We start from the raw sequence: 13,343 nt of genomic DNA on the forward strand, positions 1-13,343 counted from the left end.
GGCAGAGCATTCTTCGCCTAAATTGACTAATTGCAAATTTTCAATTTTCTTTTTATGAGTGAGGAAGTCCCTCATGAACCTAGAGTATTTGGGCATTTAGGTTAGGACCTCAATAAAAGGAATATTGACATGCAATTGCTTTAATAGACTTTCGAACTTCGCGAATTGCTCATTGGTCTTCTGACGAATTAACCTACCGGGGTACGGAACTCGAGGAATTTTGGCAGGCCCTGGTGATGGAGGGGAGTTCTTTTCATGCAGAGGTGTCAGTACCGTTTCTTCTGTTGGCGGTGGCGCTTCTGCAGGCCCTACGGTGCGGTTTCGTAGCGTGATGAGGTGAACTTGTGCTTTTGGGTTTGTTTCGGTATTGCTAGGTAATGCGCCTTGCGGTCTCTCGGCAAAATTTTGAGCTATTTGATTTAATTGTTTTTCTATGTTTTGAATACTAGCTTGTTGATTTCTAAATTTGATTCTAATTGTAGAAATCTTTCCGAGTTTTTCTTTTCAGTGTCGGAGATGAGGCGAGATACAGTATCTTCAAGCCTTTCTCGTCCACTTTGTTGTTGAGTGAAATTTTGTGACTCATTTCTTGGTTGTTGAAAGTTTGTTCGTTGGGTTTGTTGGTTACTACTATTGCCGGGTTCTCTCCAACCAAGGTTTGGGTGGTTTCGCCATCCTTGGTTGTAAGTTCCCGTTGGAGGACCCGACGGCCTAGGTCTATTATCAATGTAGTTTACCAATTCTTGTTGATCGTCCGTTTCTTTCCTACAACTCCAATTTTCATGTGACCCACCACACCCTTCACAAGCCATAACCGAGACTGTTTTTGTCATTTCCAATTTTTTTATTTTTGAAGAAAGGGCCTCGATTTGGGCTTGTAAAGAAGTGCTTTCATCGACCTTATGGGCGCCCGGGGCAATAGATTTATTGCCTCGGGGGGTGTGCCATTGAAAATTGGTTTGAGCAATTTCCTCAATTTGGTTATATATTTCATGCGGGCGTCGATTACCTAAAAGTCCCCCGGAGCTAGAATCAAGTGTCTGCCTTGTATGTGGCAACAATCCATTATAGAAAGTGGATACTTGTTGCCATATCGCAAGGCCGTGATGTGGACACTTGCGTAATAACTCCTTGAACCTTTCCCAAGTTTCATATAAGAATTCCCCGTCCTCTTGTGAATATGTATTAATTTCAGTCATTAATTTAGCCGTTTTAGCGGGAGGGAAATACTTATATAGAAATTTTTGGGCTAGTTCATCCCATGTGTTTACCGATCCAGCTGGGAGGGCGTTGAGCCAAGCTTTCGCTCGGTCTTTTAATGAGAAAGGAAACATTCGGAGGCGGATGGCGTCATTTGATGCTCCATTGATCCGAAAGGTATCACATATTTCTAAGAAATTAGTAATATGTAGATGGGGAACCTCGTCCGCAAGCCCATGGAAAGTTGCGGAGTTTTGGAGCATTTGTATCAAGTGCGGTCGAAGTTCGAAGTTATTTGCTTCGACATTCGGTGCATTGATAGCAGCGCCTAGGTTACCTACGGTGGGTCGTAGGTAATCCATGAGGGTACGTTGGTCCGCCATTGGAGGTAGATCACCCGAAACTTTCTCTTGTTTTTAGCTTTTAGTCTTTTTCTGAGAAAGCGTTCGGGTTCTTCTAGAGGTTCTTTTATATCCCTATTAGAACTGGAGCTCATACACTATGTAAGATTGGCGTCTGGTTCCAAGTCCTGCAATAAAAACAGAAAAGAATGCTGGTCAGAAGGTTCACCACGGCCCCGTGTTCAGCGAACACGGCCCGTGGTCGGAGTTACAGTGATTGTTTTCCAGATCCCAGTTACTGGAAGTTGGACACGGCCCCGTGTTGCACCGACACGGCCCCGTGGTCAGCCTTCTGTAACTTGGAAAACTAAAAACTGCCAGTAACGATGCTGGGCACGGCCCGTGTCCGACCAGGCACGGCTCGTGCTGAGCTCTGCAGAAGCTGAAAAACTAAGAAAATCCTAAAAAATTAAAAAGAAAAATAAAAATATGATTAGGCCGTTGATTCCTAACTTTCTTAAAATCCTTGTGTCCCCGGCAACGGCGCCAAAAACTTGATGCGTGTGTAGTGTAATATATTTTTAGAATATAATTAAGCCCTTTTTACACCTTTAGCCAAGTTTTAAATTTATAAAACACGATATTTACTAACACTAAACACACATATGGGCAAGTGCACCCATCGTGGACGTAGTATCGTGTTGGTAAGATACCGAGGTCGTCCAAGGACACAAGAGCTTTTAGTACCGGTTTATCCTCAACATCTAATCAAATCAAAAAGTTAGAAAAATGTTTTTAAACTAAGAATATAAAAACTAACTAAATGCTGAAAAATAAAAATAAAATAAAAACAGATAGACAAGATGAATCACTTGGATCCGACTCGTGTATTAGTATAACCTTTGATTATTTTCGCACTTTTGCACTTGTTTAAGAGATTATCTTAGTTATTGTAGTAGGCCCCTCTTTTGAAGGCGACGTTACCCTCAACCCAGTAGTTTGAGTCAGGAAGGATACAATCCTAAAGGGTTGGATTATTGGAAGATAATGAACTAAGTTATTAAGGCAAATTGTGGTAGGCCCCGCTTTTGGCGGTGACGTTACCCTCGGCTAAGTAGTCTGAGTCAGCAGGGATACAGTCCTAAATAGCCGGGTTATAGTATTAATAGTAGTTAACTTATGAGGGGGTCAAAGAGTTTGGATCCCCGTCATCCAATACCTATGGGCATTGAAGGAGATCCTACTAAATTTGACCCAGGTCCCTTGCAGGACCTCTAAACGCTGAACAACGGCAAGACCCTTACCAAATCGTTTCCTTAACCCCCGACCAGGTAGCCAACATACCTCCATATAGACCGTGGAGATATGAATGATGAAAATCTTTTATATTATATAGACAGTAAAATAATGCCAAGACACCACGGACAAACGATAAGGAAAGATCACCTTCAACATAAGCAACTAGTTATTAAAATCATTAATACAAAACCAAATAAAAAGTGTAAAAGATTAAAAATAAAAAGTATTATACTAAACACTTTGTTGGAACCTGAAGGTTTATTCATGCAGGTGAATATAGTACAGGGGTTACAAGGGTTGTTTTTGTTATTTCTTTATATATATTTTGGGCCGGTTTGGATGTTATAGGGCCAACTCGCAACCCATTAGTTATAGGGCTTATGTTTCGGTCCTAGTGTCTAGTATATATACACACCTCAACCTTAGGGTTGAGGTTGTTGGTTGGGTAACCGGTTGCGAGTCCCTGTTCTTGTATCAGTCTTCGGTCATCGTTGAATGCAAGAACTATTTGGTTTGTGATTTCTATTGCTCTCAATTATCATTGATTGTTATTGTTATTGTTTAATCTTGAATCGTCTTGTGACTGAATTCCGCGCTTTCACAAGATATTATTGATATCATTGATTGATCCTGTACGGGTTTTACAATTGGTATCAGAGCCAAGAAACCATTCTTGGTTCGGTTTTGATATCAATCGGATTCAAGGTTAAACTAATATTACTAACCGGTTTGTGGTGATTGTTTTGCAGTGAAAGGATTCGATTATACTGATCTGTTCTTGGTGGTTTTGTTAAAAAGTTACTGATTTGGATCGTATAATTTTCAGAAATCTGTTTGCTGATTTTTTGGAGCTGATTGAAGAAAATTCAAAGATTTCAAATCTTTGAATTTTGGAAGTGCTGAAAATCCGGGATTCCGAGTCAACAGTTCTTATCACTTATCTGTTTTGCAGGTCTCGACTCGCAACCACAGAGGTCTCGGCTTGTCCTGTTTTCATCTCGACTCGCAACAACAGAGGTCTCGGCTTGTCCTGTTTTGGTCTCGACTCGCAACGATTGTGGGTCTCGAGTCAAGTCTCGAGTTGTGCTGTTTTAGTCTCGACTCGCAATCGGCTGGTCTCGACAAGTGGTGGGTGACTCGCAACGTATCAAGTCTCGAGTTATTTGTTTTTGGTCTCGACTCGAAACCGCGTTCTCGACTCGCAACGTCAAACATAAACTCGTGTTTTGGACTGTTGATCTGTTGATCTTTTGGACTGTTAAACTGTTGGACTGTTGGACTGTTGGACCTTAATTAATTTAATTAATTAACCATAAGCAAACATGTCAACTGCTAATGACCTAGCTGTCACAAACGCTCAGCAAGAGTTGGACTCAAAAATTGGAACCAGCTCTCGTATTCCAAGGCTCTTGGATGCTAATGACTTTCCTGAATGGAAGTGGCGTTTTGAGCAACATATCAAGTTTAAGGAGCCCAAGCTTTGGAGGGTCATTGAAAGAGGTCCTAGAGAAATCATGTATGAGAGGGAGACGAACCCTGGAGTCAAAGTCAAGAAACCTCGTGCTGAATATACTGACGAAGATTACGCTATTGTCGAAGAAGATAATCGAGCAATCGGATACTTGACCATGGGACTGGGGTCAGACATTGCTATGGGATTTCGCACTTGCAAATCAGCCAAAGAACTGTGGGAAGCATTGATCGATGTGTACGAGGGGAATGAAGACATGAGGGAAAGCAAAAGGAACCTGTTGAGGCAAAACTTCAACAATTTCAACTACGTCTATGGGGAAACCATTGAGAATCAGATTCAGCGTTTCTCAAAGATCATTACTCAAATGGATCTAGAAGAAATACTTCCTTCAAAGGCTGCTCAGAATCGTCAACTTCTGAATGCCTTGCCTAAGAGTTGGGATAATCACGTTGCTATGATCAAGCGGACCAAAGATCTCGCAAGATGCACCTTGACTGAAATGATTTCACACATCAAAGCATGTGAGCTTGATGACAAGCAACGGGAGAATAATCACAAGTCCAGTTTGTTAGCCGCAGGCATTTCTGTTTCTTCCACCAATCCAAGCAATGACAACACTGCACTGATTTCACAGAATGGATCGAAAAAGGCTACCTCTGGGTCAACCACTACTGTGCATTACTCTAGCTCAAGCTCCTCATCGCCTGCAGCAAAAATCGCCGCACCTTCTTCAGCAAAATCTGAGCTCATCGCCTTCTTTTCTCAGCAATCGAAAGAGAATCTGGAGGTCGCTGCTTCTGTGATAAATTGTTTGAATGCTTTTGTTGCAGGTAAAATACAACCTCCAAGCTGGTCGTTGAATGATCTATTTCAGTATCATCCTGAAGATGTGGAGGAGATGGACATCACCTGGCAAATGGCAATGGCAGCATTCAGAGCACAAAGATTTGCACAAAAGACTGGCAGAAATAGATGGGGCTCTTCTTTCTCAAACTCTGCAAATGTTCCAATGAAGTTACGCTGCTACAACTGCCATGAGCAAGGTCATTTGGCAAGAAACTGTCCTAAGCCCAAAAACAACAACAAAGACTTTACTCCTGCGCATCCTGCTCCTCCAAACCCTGAAAGGGCTCTTGTGACGACAAACGATTCAGCTGTTGCTGGTGAAGGAACTCAGAGTTCAGCCCTTGCTGTTCAACCAAGTGCAGATTTCAATTGGGATGATGAAATTCAACGTCTGAACATCTCTCAACCAGAAATCCAGAGTGCTGCTCAAAACATAGCATTCATGACTTCAGAGGAAAAGGACTCTTCGCCAGATGCTGAGCCTCAAGCTGAGAACTTTGCATTCTTGACCAAAATCCTGTCAGCTCCTGTTCATGGACTCACTGCTGAAGAGGTACGTTCTATTTTCTGTACTACTGAATGCAGAGAAAGAGTTGAGGCTTATAGAATACATAATGCTGAACTTATTCAAGATTATCAAGATCTTAAGAATAAAAACTTTACTTTGGCCAAAAATGAAAAACTTTACAAAGAAAAAACTGAGGCCCAAAGAAAAGATATAGTTCAGCTAAAAGAAGACCTCAGTGCTAAAAATTGTAATTTCCTAGATGCTCTAGCCACAATTAGCGACCTGACCAAAGAATTAGAGGACTTGAAAGTCAAATATCAGATAAATGAAATCAATATTAAAAAATTTGACACCTCTAGTAATTTGGTCAAGAACATTTGTGACATACAACTAGAGTATAAAGAAAAGAAAGGGGCTGGATTGGGATACACAAAAACTCCTCCTCCATACAATCATAACTACACTTATATGCCTTTCACGGAAGAGGAGTTACTCAATGAGGGCAAGATGACTTACGGTCCAAAAACCGATAAGTCATCGATCAACAACAAATCTGTTGATAAACAACCAGGTCATACAATGAATTTTGTCTCAAAAGGAAATGTTGATCCTAACCAGTCGTTTGCATGTGCAGAAAAAGTTGATGTGAAATGTGAAGAGACACTTGGGGGAGAACAAGTTTTAAATTCTGATTCACAAAAACCTTGTTTTGATGAAAATAATCCTGATCTTATTTTGGGACAAAGTATTTTTAGCATGTTACTTTCTTTAGCTGGTAATGGGCCTGATGTTTTGGGCAAGACTGATGATGTTTGTGTTGAAACTGTGAACGTTAATTCTGGTGATGAATTTTCTTCGGTTAATAATTGTGAATGTGATGGTTCTAATATGTCAGATGATAGTATTGCAGGTGAGGTCCCTCAGGATACATTCAGTGAAACCACTGACACTTCTTCTCAAGAAAATCACGAATGTCCTGATTCTTCTTCTGAATCGGTCTCAGTGGGAGTCCCTAATGCTGAATCTTGTGGGACCCCATTGGAAACCGTTGATACACATGTTGAAGAAGCATGTGTTAGTGAAATTTCAAATGCTTCTGAAATTGAAACTGAATCAAAAATCATCGACAAAGAATTAAATGGTAATTTGAACGTAAAATCTTCAACAGATGTTTTACCAAATAAAACTGATCTCAAATCGTCAGATTTTCAAGGAAAAGGTAATCACAGTAAGAAAATCGTGTCTGAATCGCAACATACATCACATGCTTGTGAAACGTCGAATCAGGTGAACCCAGATCGCTCTAAACGAAAGTCAGCAAAAATCGCCAAACCTGAAAAGCAAAGCAGGAACAATTTTCAGAAAAACCCGAAACTCCACACATTGAAACGACAAACTTGTTTCAACTGTGGAATTGCGGGACATATTGCACGAAATTGTGTCCATCCCCCAAAGAAGTCATCTGAGCACAAAGGTTTCAAAAATCAGAAGGATAGATCAAATCGAACTAGTTGTTCTAAGCCCATGAACGTCACGAAGACAGAGGCAATGAAGAATAACAGTCGAAGGACCAAGCCTTCTGATTTAGACTGGAATGCAGCCAAACGAAGAAACCAACAGAATCAAAAATTTTTTCAAAGACACAAACAAAATGTTTTTGATAATTATTGTTCTAACTGGTCATATCAACACTGGAAACCAAAGGTAAAGGCTGCCCAGTCGAACATGAATGCAAATCCTTTTGTCAACAGAGATAAATCAAAATTTTTGAATAAAGATAATCTGATTTGGCAAAAAGTAACGTACATTGATGCATATGGAAAACCCAGATCCACTATGGGCTGGGTTCCCAAATCTAACTAATCTCGCAAATCGTGCAGGAACAGCTATGGAGGACTACCGTGCGCCTCTGGTACATGGATAGTGGCTGTTCCAGGCATATGACAGGGGACTTGACTCAGCTGGTCAATGTAAAAGAATTTGACGGGGGTTATGTCTCTTTTGCGGGAGGAGAATCTGGTAGAATCACACTGAAGGGAACTGTGAAAAACGGTGTCTTAAGCTTCGAAAATGTGAATTATGTTCCTGAACTGAAACATAATTTGTTGAGCATTTCGCAAATTTGTGACCGAGGAAATTCGGTGCATTTTACAAAAAAGGGATGTTATGTTTTGAAGCCAGGGATTGTCATTCCTGAAGATTGGTTCTTAATGACTGCCGAGAGAAAAGGAAATGCTTATGTCATCGATATGAACAAGAAGCCGTGTGAAGAGATCACTTGCTTGTTTTCGAAGATATCAGAACATGATGGTCTATTGTGGCATCGTCGTCTCGGGCACGTGAACATGAAAAATTTAAATCGCCTTGCCAAAGGCCAGCTGGTTCGTGATCTGCCAATCAAAGATTTTATGTTGGTAGAGAAATGTGTTGCCTGCGCTAAAGGCAAAGCTCATCGAAAGCCGCACAAGTCTAAGTCTACACCCTCAACCAAGGCTGTTCTTGAGTTACTTCATATGGACCTTTTTGGGCCCGTGAATGTTTTAAGCATTGGCAAGAAGGCATATTGTCTCGTGATAGTTGATGACTATTCACGATACACCTGGGTGTATTTTCTAAGTCACAAGAGTGAGGCAGCAGTTTTGATCAAACAATTCATCACCTTGGTGGAAAATCAAGCTAGTAAAAGGGTTAAGGCGATTCGATCAGATAATGGGACAGAATTCAAAAATGTTACATGAATTCTTTCTGTGCAGAGAAGGGAATTGATCAACAGTACAGTGCTCCTCGTACTCCACAGCAGAACGGTGTTGCTGAAAGGCGAAATCGTACTCTTATAGAGGCTGCACGTACTATGCTGGCTGACTCCAAGCTTCCTAGTTTCTTCTGGGCTGAAGCTGTTAGCACGGCCTGTTATGTCCAGAATCATGCTTTAGTAAATAAACGTCACATGAAAACTCCTTATGAGATTCTGGAAGGAAACAAACCTTCGGTTTCACACTTTCGTATCTTTGGTTGTCCATGTGTGTTATTACTAATGGACACTAATGGAAAGTTTGAAGTCAAAGGAGACGACTGTTATTTTGTTGGATACTCTAAAGGCTCAGCTTATAGAGTGTACAACAAAGTAACCAAAAAGGTCGTTGAGTCGTGCAACATTGAATGGCTAGAGGAAAACTCTACGGATGCTAGAGTCGGCCCAGATTGGTTATATGATTATGCTACTTTGTTTAAATCTTTTAACGTGTTGCCAAGTGTTTCTACAGGTGCAGGAACGTCGATGCCGCATCAACCACTGTCATTTGGTGACACTGAGGAAGAAGAACAATCCGTAAGCGAATCAAAAAGCCACACCGTTGATCCCCCGGGGATAGTTTTTACTCCTCACCCTTCACCACAACAGGTGTCCCATCACTCCCCTGAAGGTGCTTCAACAAGTGGTGCTTCACCCAGTGTTTCAGGATCTTCATTGTTTCCTGATCCGATTCCGGAGGATTGTTCTGTTGTCACTCCATTCATCCATCACTCTACAGCACCTAATGAGGGGGAGTCAAGCCATACCATTTCTGCTGATCAAAATGCTGCTTCCGAAGACGAGATAGCTCCAGATATAGCCATACCTACAAATGTCCAGCGAAATCATCCTATAGAGAATGTCATTGGTCCTGTCAACGCAGGGGTCATGACAAGGAGTCAATCTGGAGTCATCAATACTTGTTTATACTCTTGCTATCTTTCTCAGATTGAACCTAAATCCGTTGATATCGCTTTGCAGGAACCTGGATGGGTTGATGCAATGCACGAAGAATTGAACCAATTTGAGAAGCTTGGAGTATGGAAACTTGTCAAGTTGCCAGAGGGAAAGCGTAAACTTGGAACAAGATGGGTTTTTCGAAACAAGCAAGATTCGGCTGGGGTCATTGTTCGCAACAAGGCAAGGCTGGTAGTTCAGGGATTTAAACAGATTGAAGGTCTGGATTATGATGAAGTATATGCTCCAGTTGCACGACTTGAAGCCATCCGAATCTTCTTAGCTTACGCGTCATACATGGGATTCACTGTTTATCAGATGGATGTCAAGACCGCGTTTCTCTATGGAGATGTGAAGGAAGAAATTTTTGTCGAGCAGCCACCAGGGTTTGTACATCCAGATTATCCTGGCTACGCCTACAAGCTGGACAAGGCACTGTACGGCTTACACCAAGCTCCTCGAGCCTGGTATGCCACATTAACTGAGCATCTTTTGGCTCACGGGTATACACGTGGCACCATAGACCAGACTCTATTTATCAAGAAGGTGGGAAGTGATCAAATCCTGGTTCAGATTTATGTCGATGATATCGTTTTCGGATCTACGAGCGAGGATCTCTGCAAGGAATTCGAGAGGGTTATGAAGAAGAAGTTTGAAATGAGTGCTCTTGGAGAAATGACACTGTTTCTGGGATTGCAAGTCAAACAGAGTTCGCAAGGGATTCTTATCCATCAAGGGAAGTATGTGGATGATGTACTGGCGAAATTCAAGTTTACGGATGCTAAGCCTGCTGAAACACCAATGGCAGAGAGGCCACTATTGACTGAAGATGAAGAAGGTTAGTCTGTAAATCAACGTCAATACAGGTCTATGATCGGGTCGTTGATGTATCTCACAGCCAGCCGTCCGGATATCATGTTTGCTGTCTGCAACTGTGCACGCTATCAGGCTAATCCTAAAACTTCTCATCTTACTGCTGTTAAAAGGATCTTTCGGTATCTTAAAGGCCGACCTCGGTTTGGCCTGTGGTATCCGAGGGATTCCAATTTTGACTTGTTTGCTTTCTCTGACAGCAATTTTGGAGGTACTGATAGTGACAGGAAATCTACATCTGCGGGATGCCAATTCTTGGGTGATCGGCTCATCTCTTGGCAATGCAAGAAACAACAAACAGTGGCGATATCCACAGCTGAAGCTGAGTATGTTGCTGCTTCTGCTTCTTGTTCTCAAGTGGTGTGGATGCAACATCAATTGCAGGATTATGGTTTGACTTATCTTAACACTACTATTTACTGCGATAATGATGCTGTAATTCAAATTGTTCGGAATCCTGTCTTTCACTCCAAAACCAAGCACATTGATATTAAAGTCCATTTTATCCGAGACTGCTTTGACAGAGGCCTTATCACTCTTGAACAAATCGACACAGATGCAAATGCAGCCGATTTGTTCACCAAGCCTGTCAGCAGCTCGAAATTCAGAGTGCTTGTGGATTTTCTGAAAATGATCCGTTTTACTGACTGAGCATGTTTTTGTTTCGTACGTAAATTTGTTCATAAAGTTTTTCTATTCGTAGGTAGTTTTTTATTTATGCACAAATTTAGGGGGAGAAAAATTCGAAAATACAAAAACATTAAAAAAAATTAAAAAAAAAAGGGAAGAAGGGGGAAAGCAAGCGTTGCAATGACTGGGAAATGAAATGAACTTTCACTTTATGGTCAAGGGCTGACTCATGTAAGACCAGTATCGAAATAGTTTGACTCTAGTATGATGTGTTGGTAGGCTCTATCCTTAAGATTGGAAACAATAGCTGTTTCTGTTCAGAACTAAACTAGTACATGACCTCAGAAAAGAAAATCACTTGGAATTAGCTTATGTCTATTTGAATGTTTGTATGTTTTTCCCGATACACACAATTTTGATATGATTCTGAAATCTTATCTGAAAAAGTCGTGTACCTCCTCTGCTGCATCCAGATACATGCTGACCTGGAGGTGCTAGGCAACGTCAGCTTCTGCTGCATCCAGATACATGCTGACCTAGCTGTACGTTGTCGATCTGTAGATCAATTAACACCCGAAAGAGGCCCTCTAGTGCCCAAAAGAAACCCAATAAACCTATATCAAATTGAGAAAACTCATTTGATCTGTATATTATACCATCTCAATCTAAGATCTATTCTGTTCTCTTCTCAATCTATTCCCAGTTAAGATTTCAGAAATTTGGATTGGACTTGTGAAATATGTGGTAGGGAAACTGCTTGCATGATAGAGTGAGCTGTGCATAATTCCAGGATTTGATTAGTATTTGTTTGGGTGCTCATTATTAAAATTATCAAAACATGATAAAATGAGATACAGGCAGTTATATGGAAAAGATCTAGGGAGATGAGTTTAAGAGGACAAATATACTGGCAATCGTCTAGATCATCCTCTAGTAGATCAGTGTTGATAAGTGAAGTCAAGCCCGAAACCCCGTGATTTGATCCCTGAGTAATCTTTGTTGTTTTCCCATTTTGTTTATAAATAATGTATATTTAATTATTTATTTTTGGTTTTAGGTTTTTCAACAAATCTTGCTCAGAAAGTTTGAATGGATTATAAATTAAATGTGTTGATAAATGGTTTGTAACTTGATTAAATCTGATTTAAAAAATTGTTTAAGAAAATCCATTGAAAAATCTCGGTCCAACGAGCCCAATGTTTGGCCCAAGCCCATTTGATGGGCTGATGTATAAAGGGGAGATTTCGAGTCGAGACCTCATAACTCACTCGAAATCTTCAAGGTTTTTCTCTCAAAGAATTCCGAAAGTCATCCTCTGCTCTCCGGTCTCGACTCATAATTTCCGGTCTCGACTCATAAGTCTCCGGTCTCGATTCATATTTTTGAAGGTACTTTGATGATCTGCTTGAAGTTTTGCAGGTCTGATGATGATAAGTTGAAGATTTGAAGAAATTGAAGAACCCTAAAAAATTAACATAATCTGGTCTTCAAAGTTTTTTGATGGTGTTATGGGGTTTTGATCCAAAATGTTTGAAAGTCAAAGTGTTCATGGATAAGGACTCGAGACTGTTGGTTGCGAGTCGCAACCTTATCATCACTACTCGAGATCTGTTGTCTCGACTCATGGTCTCGACTCATGGTCTCGACTCGTGGTTTTGACTCATGGTCTCGACTCATGGTCTCGACTCATGGTTCAACTGTGACATTGGTTGCGACTCAAAACTTCTGATTGTGATTAGTGATCTCGAGTCAAAAACATCTTGTTTGGAGTTGATTTTTGATAATTGATAATTGTGTATGTTTGTGACACACTTTTGGTTTGTGCAGATAATGGATTTGAAGTTTATAGCAACTCATAATCAGGCAGGATTCTTGGCACCTCCTCTAGAGAAACATCGGAGATTATACTCTTCGCTCATGAAAGGTCTAAACAGCTGCCGTATTGTTCACGCATTACGAGACAATCCAGTCATTTATGAAGGCCTCATTCAAGATTTCTGGAAGAATGCGAAGATCGAGGTGGTTGAAGGAAAGGGAGTTATTGTGTCTGAAATTCAGAAGATCACGATTACAATAACAGAGCAGATGATTCGTGAGGTGTTGCAGTTTAATGATCAAGACTCGGATTCAATTGAGGTTCCAGCTGGTACAGTTGAGGCTATTCTACCCAGACTCAGTTATGAAGGCAAATATCCCCCTCTGATCAAGAAATTTGTGCATCCGTACTGGAGGTTGTTAGTGCACATGTTTCTGTTGTGCATATCTGAGAATCGGGGAGGAACTGATCAGTTAAATAGTACACAGACTGCTGCTTTGGTGTGTGTAATCACAAATGAGCCATTCAACTACTCGAAGTATGTTTTGGAGGCTATGAAAAGAAATGTTCTAGGAGTCAGGAAGGATAAGTTCCTTATGTATCCAAGG

General features: G+C 40.9%; 1 long non-coding RNA gene and 1 other non-coding gene across 2 annotated transcripts; both read left to right on the forward strand.

Moving 5' to 3' along the window:
• The first annotated feature begins 1,098 nt into the window (after positions 1 to 1,098).
• LOC118489846 lies at positions 1,099 to 1,205 on the forward strand. Its single transcript, XR_004887859.1, has one exon. It is a non-coding gene; the product is annotated as a small nucleolar RNA R71 (small nucleolar RNA).
• Positions 1,206 to 5,668: 4,463 nt separating this feature from the next.
• On the forward strand, positions 5,669 to 6,468 carry LOC110902729. Its single transcript, XR_002571370.1, has 2 exons — positions 5,669 to 5,713; positions 6,303 to 6,468. It is a non-coding gene; the product is annotated as an uncharacterized LOC110902729 (long non-coding RNA).
• Positions 6,469 to 13,343: the final 6,875 nt, after the last annotated feature.

Source organism: Helianthus annuus, chromosome 2, assembly GCF_002127325.2.
Source record: "Helianthus annuus cultivar XRQ/B chromosome 2, HanXRQr2.0-SUNRISE, whole genome shotgun sequence".
Taxonomy (NCBI): Eukaryota; Viridiplantae; Streptophyta; class Magnoliopsida; order Asterales; family Asteraceae; genus Helianthus; species Helianthus annuus.